General features: G+C 49.5%; 1 pseudogene; it reads left to right on the forward strand.

Moving 5' to 3' along the window:
* Nucleotides 1-2,178: 2,178 nt before the first annotated feature.
* On the forward strand, nt 2,179-3,132 carry LOC135886716 (olfactory receptor 11A1-like; annotated as a pseudogene).
* Nucleotides 3,133-10,453: the final 7,321 nt, after the last annotated feature.

A 10,453-nucleotide genomic window follows, 5' to 3' on the forward strand; every position in this document is an offset into this window, starting at 1 on the left:
TCACATATAGTGCCACTCCCCTCCCGCACGACCTGTTCTGTCCTTCCGATATATTTTGTACCCCGGAATGATTGTGTCCCATTGATTGCTCTCAGTCCACCAGGTTTTTGTGATGCCTATTATATCAATATCCTCCTTTATCACAAGGCACTCTAGTTCACCCATCTTATTATTTAGACTTCTAGCATTTGTGTACAAGCACTTTAAAAACTTGTCACTGTTTATTTGTCTGCCCTTTTCTGATGTGTCAGATTCTTTTTTATGTGAATGTTTCTCATCTCATCTGGCCCCTACTTTATCCTCTTCCATCCTCTCCTCCTGACTATAACCTGGAGATTCTCTATCATTAGACTTTCCCCTAAGAGGGGTCTCTGTCTGATCCACATGCTCCTCTGCAGCAGTCGGCTTTCCCTCATTTTAAATTAATGGAGATATCCTATCTCCTAGAACTGGAAGGAACCTTGAAAGGTCATACGAGTCCAGCCCCCTGCCTTCACTAGCAAGACCAAGTACTGATTTTGCCCAGATCCCTAAGTGAGCCCCTGAAGGGTTGAACTCACAACCCTGGGTTTAGCAGGCCAATGTGCAAACCACTGAGCTATCCCTCACCCCCAAAGCATCTATTCCGCTCTGCAGGGAACCCAGAGCATCGCCGGCAGCAGTCCCAAGGGAGATCCCAACAGCAGTGGCAAGGCCCAAGGGGGTGGCTGTTTTCTGGGCACAGGCAGACTTTCCATTCTCCCCCCGTATCTCCCACCCCAGGCCCTGGTACCACTGCAGTGAGAGAGTATTGGGTAGGGCTGAGTTAGGGGGTCCCTGTGGCATCTGGGATACAGCACAGACTCTGCCTGCAGTTCCACCCAGCACCCTCGGGCCGTATAGCCGGTGGGAATTGTTACTAATTGTTGGGTGGTTTCACAGCACACAGTGCAGTAAGGACCCGATTCCCCGGCACTGCCACAACACAACAATCAGTGATTGATAGCCAGTAATTCATAGTTAACAGTAAGAGCTGGAAATTCATTATCAGCAGTTTCAGTGTGTCTGGACCAGTCACTACGGTGCTATGAATGAGAGGAGTCTGCCCCAAGGGCAGGGCCGGCGCTTCCATTTAGGCGACTTAGGTGGTCGCCTAGGGTGCCAGGATTTGGGGGGCGGTATTTGCCGCCCTTGGCAGCAATTCTGCAGCAGGGGGTCCTTCCGTGCTCTGGAACCCACCGCTGAAGTGCCCCGAAGACCGAGAGCGCGGAAGGACGCCCCGCCGCAGAATTGCCGCCGAAAACCGGAAGCGCGTAAGGACCCCCCCGCCTAGGGCGGCAAAAACCCTGGCGCTGTTCCTGCCCTGAGGGTGGTTTGATTTGTACTCTGGTCATGGCCGGGGGCAGAGTCACTTTCCCATCTGTGCTGTGGGTCAGCGTCACTCCCTCATTGCAGGCACTGCCATGGCGCCACCTCCCTACTGCCCTTCCCGGGAAGTAGCTCGTGTGTGTGACCCTGGCCCCCATCACAGCACGGGTAGGGGCTACAGAGGGCGAGAAACCCAACATCAGCTCCCCGTGTGGTGGGGTGGGACACGGGCTGACACCGTCCGTGGCTGTATAAACAGGGGAGCAGAGAACAGGAGCAGGGAGGGGATTTTACCTCTGCACAGATCCCTGGTGACACCAATACTGGAATACCGTGTGCAGGGCTGGGAGTACGGTATAAAAGGGACGTGGAGAGATTGGGGAGGGTGCAGAATAGAGCCACAAAACCAATCTGCAGGCTGGAGGAAATACCTTCCAGTGGGAGACTTAAAGAGCTGGGTCTGTTCGGTGTGTCAAGGAGAAGTGACTTGAGTAGAGGTCTCAGCACCTTCGTGAGGAGAAACAACTGGTTACCAAAGGGCTCTTTCATCGCCCATGGACAGGCACAGTTAGAGCCAAGGGCTGGGTGCTAGACCCAGACACACGTCAATGGGAATTAAGGCGCAGTCTGTTGCCAGTGTGGGTGATTATCCATTGGAACAAACCACCAAGGGAAGTGGTGGAGTCTCCAGCTCCTGAAGCAGTTGCTCTGGTGTGAGAGAATATAAACCCAGCTCTCCATTTGCAGTGGGAGCTCTTAGGGGATCAAATGATGGAAATCGACCCAATTTCCTAGTATAGGCAAAGCTTTTGATGCTAATTACTTTTTCACTGTCACAGGATGCATCTCATGGAGAAAGGAGAAGGGGAAAATCAAACGTTCGTCACGGAATTCATCCTCTTGGGGTTTGGGGATCTCCCCGAGCTGCAGATCCTTCTCTTCCTGGTTTTCCTAGTGATCTACATTGCGACCATGGTGGGGAACCTCCTCATCATGGTGCTAGTTGTGGCTGATCAGCACCTTCACACCCCCATGTACTTCTTCCTGGGGAACTTGTCCTGCTTGGAGACCTGCTACACCTCCACCATCCTGCCCAGGCTGCTGGTCAGTCTCCTGACTGGGGACAGAACCATTTCTGTGGAGGGCTGCATCACACAATTGGTTTTATTTGGTTCTCTGGTAACTACAGAGTGTTATCTCCTGACAGTGATGTCTTACAATCAGTATTTAGCCATATGCAAACCGCTGCACTATGGAGCCCTTATGAATGGCCGGCTGTGCCTCCAGCTAGCAGCTGGGTCTTGGATAAGTGGATTTCTAGCTTGTACAATATTCATGTGTCTTATGCCACAGTTAATTTTCTGCGGCCCTAATGAAATTGACCATTTCTTTTGTGATTTCACCCTACTGATTCAACTCTCCTGCAGCGACACCAGCCAGATCACACCAGTTTTTTATATATTTTCCTTCCTAGATGCAGTTTCCCCTTTTCTATTAACCCTGACATCCTACGTGTGTATCATTGTGACCATCCTGCGAATCCCGTCCACCAGCGGGAGGCAAAAGGCCTTTTCCACCTTCTCTTCTCACTTCATTGTGGTGGCACTTTTCTATGGGACCATAATGATTGTCTACATGGTACCGAAATCCGGCACCGTGAGAGCCCTGAACAGTCCTGACGCCCCTGGCCAATCCGCTCATCTACAGCCTGAGAAACAGAGAGTTCAAGAGGCTTTGATAAATGCTGTGAGGAGATCTGTGACCCTTAGAAAGAATCCAGATTAGTTGAATGAAATGAGGATCAATCCATTAGGTTTCTGTTGTCAAAGCAGCAGGGCCAAGTGGCCCCGATACAAAAGTGCTGTATGAATGACATGCTTGTGCATATACATATTTATAAAGAATAGAGATGTTTGAAAATATATTTGGGGGGTTGGCAGGAAATTTTGACTTTTAACAAAGACACGAAAACCTGGAAAATGAAAACATCTTGTTTTTTGGCAGGCGGAATTTAAAAACTTTCAGCTGGAAACTGGAAAAATAATTGGCTGCGGTGTTTTCAGTTTTCTGGCAAAAAAAAAAAAAAAAAGAAAAGAAAAGAAAATCAACATCTGTGAGGGAAGGAGAAATTTTCCATGAAAAAATTGTTTAATCAAAATTCAATGTTCTCTTGGAATTTGCTGTTACTGAAAAGTTGTCACTATCTAATAAATAGTAAGTGAACGGACCGGGCGCCGGGGGCTGGTACTCAAGAATCTGTATCATTCTTCATGGGCTTTATAGGACCAATATGAGTTGCTGTTGCACACTGCAGGCTGCCTTCCTTTGTTCAGCTCTGTATGTGGGGTTCTTAACAAGCCCTATCTCTGTCTCACTGTAGACTCCTTGCCGATGTTTAAGGTTTATGGTTTATTACTAGCGTGTAGGTGCACTGCTCAGTCCTGGGCTGTTTCCAGAGAGGGGAGAGGAATGGTCTGTGCCCCAAGGAGATCACTGTGGTTTTCACTGTGCTCTTTTCTACTCATCTGAGCAGGGGACAGGAGAGAGAGGGGTCCTTGGACTCAAAATCCTCCCCACCCACCTTCTCTCCACCCTGCAAGAGTCATGCTTCCCTGTTAACCCATTCTTCCTGAGGGGAGGGGAGCTCGGAGAGTCATAGCTTTTAAGGTGCAATCAGTCCATTCTGGTCATTTTAGTCTGATCTCCTGCTCAGCAAAGGCCAGAGCAGGCCAGCCGGGGATTGCTCCCTTAGAGCCAGTGCCCTGGGGGGTGGTGAAGATCTCCTTTGCAGGAGCTCAGTAAAACTGCCAGGCCCGCTCTCAAATCTCTATCCTGGCCTGATGCAGAGATGATGCACCAGCGAGGGGAAAGGGGGGTTGGAGAGCCAGGCTGCCCCCCGCTCACCCCACAGCAGCATCCTGTGGAGCTCGGCCCAGCTCCCCGCTCTGGCCCATTGGCTCTCATCACACAGAGATTTGCTGTGGGGGCTGCTCTAAGTGAGTGGGGGCTGAGCCGTCCGATGACCTGAAGGGGACAAGCAAGGGTCGGGCTAAGGAGGGGAAAGGTCCCCAGCCCCACACACAGTGAAGGTGGGATGCTGATGCCAGGGTAAAGGGGTGAGGAGGCCTGTGGGGCATTCTGGGGTGAGCCCCAGGGGACAGGAGCGGCTGAAGAAGGGAGAGGGGGGTTGTTGCAGCCAGGAGTTGGGGGCATTCTGGCTGATGTGTAGGGTAGATGGATCTGGGTATTGGGGGCTGCAGAAGGGCCCAGGGGGGAGTAAGGGTGGTGGGACAGTGGGAGGGGGGGCTGGGATGAAGACAGAGGGAGGTTTGGGGTGTGGAAATGATTTGAGGATGCTGGGGGATGGAGGTGTAGGAGGTTTTAAGAAGTGGTTTTATTGAGGAATGGGGCTGGGGGATGGTGAGTAGTGGTGGAGGAAGGGGTTTGGGGTATGCAGGGTGTGACATCCTGGCACCCCAATATTCCCCAGGATATGTTTAGTACAAAGTGTCCCTTGTGAGGTATCATTCTAAAAGTCTTGATCTGCTAGACAGTAATATCTTGTTGGATTGTATGTGCTATCGTTGTATGTGAAGTTATGAAGTTTGGATATGTATGTGTTACTAAAACGTGAGATTGAAAGCACCCAAAAGCTGCATTTCAGGTACAACAGTACAAAGGACAAACAATGTTAATGGCTTATTGAGGAAATGCACACAAGCACAAGGATTACCCCAGGAACTGTGTACAATAGAAACCTCTCAGAGATAGCACTACACTATGGGAACTATTTGACCCAGGTCACAGCAAAAGAGCTTTCCAGCAAGTGGGAAGAAGATATAAAATGGGGAAATGACATCATGCTGGGACCCACTATCCCTACAACAACACACCTGGAAACACCTGAGGAACAAAGACTGAACTGGGGGAAGTGCTGGATCCAGGCTAAAGGGATTTTTAGCCTGTGAATGGAACACCTGGGAGTTCTGAGGTGTAAGCAAGTGCAGCTTGCCCCTTAAGAATCTGCAGCCTGCTTGTGTCATCTCTTAGGGTGAAGATCTGCTATTCATATCCAATCTATTTTGTATATTAAGCTTAGATTGTGTTTTTTGTTTATTTGCTAGGTAATCTGCTTTGAGCTGTTTGCTATCCCTTATAATCACTTAAAATCTATCTTTTGTAGTTAATAAACTTATTTTTGCTCTATTCTGAACCAGTCTGTGGGAATCATACCTCAGGGGTAAAAGGCATTTGCATATTACTCTCTACATTAAGGGAGTGGTCAAATTTTATGAGTTTACACTGTACAGTTCCCTATGCAGCACAAGATGGTATAATTTTGGGTTTATACTCCAGAGGGGGTGTGTGCCTGAGGAGCTGGTAGTTGCCCTAGCTGTAGCCTTCCTGTGCAGGGGCTGGTCAGAGAGCCTGCCTGCATGTAACTGCATCTGGGTTTATCTCTACTGGTATGTTTGCTGGTGAAGGTGCAGGTTGGAGCGTGGAGGGCTTTGCAGCTTGTCACAGCAGTACAGTGTAAGAGGGAGCCCAGGCTGGTGGGTCAGCAGGGCTCAGTGGTACCCCAGTTCCAGGTGGCACCCTGGGGGAACCCATCACAGAGGGTATGGGCAGGGTAATGTTTTCTGGGGGGGGTTATTAGGGAGCTTTGTGGCAGGGGGTGTTTTTTTTGGCGAGATGGGGGTTGGTGTGCCAGGGAGGTGGGATGGGTGGGGGGCCCTGGCAAGAGGTTCTGTTGGGGGTAATTTGGAGATGGGGCAGCAAGAGGTTAGATGGGTTTAAGCAGGAGCTGGGGGGCTGGGTGGGCAGTTGAGGGGAAGTGTGTGGCATGGGTTGGGAGAGGGGGTTATTTGGAGCTCGGGATCTGAATTAATTGATTCCTAGATTTTAAATGATGAAAGAGTCATTTGGATTCCAGGTCTCCCACATCCCGGGGAGCACTCGTCTTCCAGGCTATGGAGCCCTTTTCGTATTTACTGTCTCTGGGCCAAGGCCTCTTTTATTATTTGTGCCAAGAGGAACAGTTTCAATGGGAGAGACTGCGGGAGTCCTTCTCCCACTAATATTGCCAGTAACCCCAGTGGTTAATGCACTTACCTGAGGGATGGCAAATCCTTTCTCCACTCTGGGGCTGGAGGACTTGAACCCAGGGTGTGACCCCGGCGTAGCCTAAACATTGGACTCAAAGCTAGGAGGTTTCCGTGTCTAACTCAGAGAGGGGCTGAGAGTCCCAAGCAGAGCGAGGCTTCCCCCTCCAGCCCAGATTTAGGTGCTGAACTTCTTGAGAGGGATGGCACTGAGGACACTCCCCGTCTCCTCGTCATCTCCCATTGGCTAGCTCGGGTGTCTCTCAGCTGAGTGTGCGGTCTTTCTATGGATCCCGTTCTTAGGTGCCGATCTCTCCTCCTTCGTTGTAGGGGCACCACGCAGGCTTTGTGCAGCCCTGTGATTTTTCTAGGCACCAAAAAGTTAGGAGTTGTGACACTCAATGCCCATCCCTTTGTGAATGCACAGACCCACCTCCCCACTGACAGTACCCCTGGCAAGAAAACCCCAGTTCCCTGCTGCTGCCACAGTGGATACAATTCTGTATTGGAATGGGCATTGTCTGTAGTGAGGTGGGACATGAGAACAATCTGTGGATTTAAATCTGGATAGGGAGAAGTCTAGGTTTAGGTGGTACCCTGTGTGAAGGGGTTGTGAAAAGGGGTGAAGGGGCTTCTAAATTTTACATGGGTAGTGTTCTTTTTGGGGAGCGGGATGAGTGTTTGAGTGCAGGGCAAGTGCAGGTAGTGCCTGTCTATTCTAGTGAAAAAGCAGAATGAAAGTGTGTGCATTATGGGAGTTCTGGGGCATCACTCAAGTAGGGCAGAGTTAAGGTTGTGTAGGCATTTATTTTCTCTCTGTGTTTCCTGGTTTTCAGAAGTTTGAGTTTAGCTGAACTCAGCATTCTGGAAGGGCCTGAGCTATCACCAGGCACTTTAACTCTACGTTGACAAAGTTTTTTGACATTTTATTTCCTAGTTTTTTAAACAGAAGGAGAAATGTTTGTTGATAAAAGGTACTGTAATGCCTTTTAGACAGCTGTAGTTCTCATTTAAAAATTTGCAGTTGACGTGCTACAGGGGCTCGCTAATAATCAAAAGACCTATCTCTGCTATCGTCCTTTTCATCAGCAGATCCCCCAGAGCTTTACAGCAATACTCCCATTTTACAGATGGGAAACTGAGGCACAGAGCGGCAATGTGACTTGCCCACAGTCAACCAGCAGGCCAGGAGCATAGCTGGGAATAGTCCCAGTCCAATGGTCTCTCCATTGGTCAAGGTTGCTCTGTGATTCCGCAGTGCCTCCCACCTCCTACATATTTTGTTATAGATTCCTTCTTGTCCTACCCTAGGTACACATGGAGAACAATTGATCATCATCCTCTTTCTAATGACCTGGTACATCTGTGAAGACTGGGATCATATCCCCCCCACCCTTCTCTTCTCTAGTCTAAACATGCCCAATTCTTTCAACCATTGCTTATAGGTCAGGTTTTCTAAAACTCTTTATCATTTTTGTTGCTTTCCCCTGGACTGTATCTAATTTGTCCCCAGCCCTCTAAAAGTGCGGCACCCAGAACTGGACACAGCACTCCAGCTGAGGCCGCACCGGTGCTGAGTAGAGCAGAACAATTCCCTCCCATGTCTTACATATATCACTCCTGTTAATTCATCCAAGAATGGGCAATCTAGCCCAGAGAGTCAGCAAAGAATAACTTCTATGGGCCAAATCCTAAGGAACTCATTCTGCTATACTCAGGCCATGTCTACACTATAAAATTAAGTCAACCTAACATATGTTGGCATACAGCTGCCACAGTAATTACATCGCTTGTGTGTGTCTACACTTTGCTCCTTGTGTCGGCGGTGTGCGGCCTCACCAGGAGCGCTGGTATCGATTGTACTGCCAGTGCAGGCTGTTGTGAGGAAGGCTCCTGAAAGCCAGTAACAGTCGATGTAAGTAACGCAGTGTCTACGTTGACACTGCATCAATCTAACTACATGGACCTTGATGCTACGCCGCTCGTGGCATTATTAAGTCGGCGTAGTGGGGCAGTTACGTCGGCAGGAGTGAAATTTAAGTGTAGAGACTCCCACAGTTAGGTTGACATAAGCTGCCTTGCGTCAACCTAACTCTGTAGTGTAGACCAGGCCTCAGTAGTCAGTAGCCTTGATGTTTACACTGTTTTAACAACAACATAGCACTGAATTCCCTCCCGAGGGCACTTTCAATGGGATCATTATCAACAGCCTCAGTGGAGATCCCAACAGCCGCCTGAGCCAGCGCGAGGCAGCTTTCCTCTATAAACCCTGGAAGCTCCAGAGCAGGAGGCATGAAGGTCTCTCGTAATACACACAGGTGTGTGCATCAAGCAAGAAAGCAAGCGCCAGCCCAGTGCAGCAGTAGAAGGTAGGTGTCTTTGCCGAGTGAATGCAGTCTTGTCCACGGGGGTGGGGTGGTGGTGGTGCACAACTGCAGGGTGTCAGTTCTACAGTGCACCAAACGTTGTGCACAAAGGAAACTTCAGTGGGCACCAGGAAGAGTGTAAACGAGCCAGTTCGCGTACAACTTGCTGGTGCCCTTTAGAAATCCCATTGCTCTTGAGTGCACTCGCCCACCCTGCAGACAAGCTCTGAGAGCAGGAGACACTGGGGAGAGCAGTCTGGAAGTGGAAAGCAGGTCCCAATCCCCACACCCACTCAGCACTGCCGTTTCCTGCTGCGGATTCAATTTAAATCTGATCCTTCCCAGAGCTGTGCATTTCCTGCTCCATCTCACTTCCTACTCCCTGCCCCTGTGGCACTGCAGAGCGTGGCTGGGAGCATGACGCTGCACTGAATCCAGGCCCAGATACACTCACTTGTCAGCTGGGGTAGAGCGTGTCTCTGGTGCCCAAGAAGGGGAGGAGTGGGAGAGGGAGGGGGCTCTGTGCATGGCTGCTGGGGTTTCCCTCTGTGCACGGGGCAGGGCACTGGGCAGAGGCAGTTTCCCTGCTGTGCTGCTGGTCAGTGTCTCAGGCACTAGCATGAGGTGAGCATGCTCACGCCCTGTTCTGCTGGCGCTGACCTGCAGGCTCCTGTGCTGCGCCTGGTGTCTCAGAGCGGGGGGGTGAGAGGGTCTCTTCTTTTTCCACCTGCTGAATGGGGCTGGGAATGGAGCAGAGAAGCAGGTGCCTGGATGGGCAGAGTTTAATGGGGCTGGGAATTTCAAGGGAGTCCAGTGACCAAATCCCCCTGATTTTCAATAGTGTCAAATTTCTTTAGATTCCTTTGAATTTTCCTACCTCAGGAAAGACTCAGGGGGAGTTTAATTGAAGGAGAAGATGAAGAAAAAGGGGATGTGCGAGAGGTTAAGGACTGATGAATGGGACAGAGAAGCTCCATCAGGGTTAGGGTGAGGGTCTGGGGCCATTTGGGGGAATCACTTAGGGCCTCAGTTCTCCATGTGTATAATGGGCACAAAAAGGTTTTCCAATCTCATTGCGGCATTGTGGGGATAAATACATTAAGAACTCTGAGGTGCTCAGACACTACGGTAATTGGGGCCTGATAATCACCTGACAATGAATGAAGATGTCTAGTTACACCAACATAGTATAAAACATAGAAGGTTTCATGACATAGGCCAAGAATTAACTGTCTGGGGAAACAAGGTGGGTGACCAATATTATTGGAACAATAAAAGATGTTACCCCACCTAGCTTGTCTCTGTAATATCTGGCTACCAACAGGACTACAACACCACTGTCTGGGGAAAACATTCCCCACATCTATGAGATTGTGCAAAGATCTTTAAGGGAGCTGAATACTTTTCTAGAGCATCTGGTATTGGTCACTCTTTAAGACAGGACTCTTTTCAGGTGTGTCAATACCTGTGTTCCTGACCAAGACTCACAGATCCAAGGTACGTGGCCCTAGAAGACAATATGTGACTTTCTCATTTTCCTCTTTGAACTTTCATGTAATTGAACGGAGGAAACTTTCTATTGTTTAATAGCAGAGGAAATTATTCCACTGTTTATTGCTTTTCTTCCTACTAGTACAG

The sequence above is a fragment of the Emys orbicularis genome, chromosome 12 (assembly GCF_028017835.1).
Source record: "Emys orbicularis isolate rEmyOrb1 chromosome 12, rEmyOrb1.hap1, whole genome shotgun sequence".
In the NCBI taxonomy this organism is placed as follows: domain Eukaryota; kingdom Metazoa; phylum Chordata; order Testudines; family Emydidae; genus Emys; species Emys orbicularis.